The sequence below is a fragment of the Alosa pseudoharengus genome, unplaced genomic scaffold (genome assembly GCF_046254945.1).
Source record: "Alosa pseudoharengus isolate Yale_2024_CS ecotype anadromous, Long Island Sound unplaced genomic scaffold, YU_APseudo_1.1 YU_APseudo_1.1_scf_3, whole genome shotgun sequence".
In the NCBI taxonomy this organism is placed as follows: Eukaryota; Metazoa; Chordata; class Actinopteri; order Clupeiformes; family Clupeidae; genus Alosa; species Alosa pseudoharengus.
In genome coordinates this window covers 13,543,416-13,544,300 of record NW_027468718.1, presented here as the reverse complement: position 1 = coordinate 13,544,300, position 885 = coordinate 13,543,416, and the positions used below count along the sequence as shown (strand labels likewise).

The following is an 885-nucleotide window of genomic DNA, read 5'->3' as shown; positions in this document are numbered from 1 at the left end:
CATGAGGATGTGATTTTGGAAGGACTCCAAATCAGATGTGGTCCTATAAAGGTGGGACAGGAATGGGTGAAAAAGGAAAATTACATACAGTGCATACAGAGCCAAGCAATCTCTGCCAGCGTAAGGAGGAGACCTGGTCAAAATATATACATTTTCACTTGACATACCTTGAACTGCTCCTCAGTTACAGCATGCTTACTGCAGTACCAAAAGTGATTCACAATGTCCTTGATCCAGGCTTGAATATCTGTTTGATTTTTTACAGTCCCAACCTGGCACACAAGAGTAACACATACATCATCAATATTCAGCGCCAAACTAACCCTTCCAACCTAATATCAAGTGGACAACATGTGTCTATTACAAATGGTACAAATAGTTTGAATCATACCCGTCGAAGCTTCTTGCTTAGACTTTTAGCTGCATGCCATATATCCAGTGAGTGTTGGATCCCCCATGCTTTGTATTTACCACGCTCTGGATCTGTCACAAGAAAATATATGTTGAACTACATCCCAACCCAAAACACTACATACAATTTGAACCAACTTCAAATAATACAGGAAAAAAACTCACTCAACAATGCACTGATCTGTGGGTGGGCATCAGTGACAACTTCTTTGATGCCAAGCTCTGGAAGAAGAGCTTCCATTGTACGAATAAAGCACTCCTTCTCCATGATGACCGAGTTCCTGTTGGTTTCTCGCTTATCAACAGAGACGATGTGAACAATGTCTCTGGAGTCTTGCTCTATGGTGGTGTATGTGCAAAACTGTGCACAATGACCTGCAACAACAGCACTGATGTCAACATACATGTGTGCATTTTTAAAAACACAGTTTGCACATGTCAAGCATGTTTGTAACTACACAAATGAATAGCATC

General features: G+C 40.9%; 1 long non-coding RNA gene across 1 annotated transcript; it reads right to left on the bottom strand.

The window, feature by feature from the left end:
• Window positions 1-224: 224 nt before the first annotated feature.
• On the bottom strand, window positions 225-637 carry LOC143100418 (uncharacterized). The gene is made up of 3 exons (XR_012981901.1): window positions 577-637; window positions 392-483; window positions 225-272 (listed from the first exon to the last, which is right to left on the bottom strand). It is a non-coding gene; the product is annotated as an uncharacterized LOC143100418 (long non-coding RNA).
• Between the last annotated feature and the right edge of the window lie 248 nt (window positions 638-885).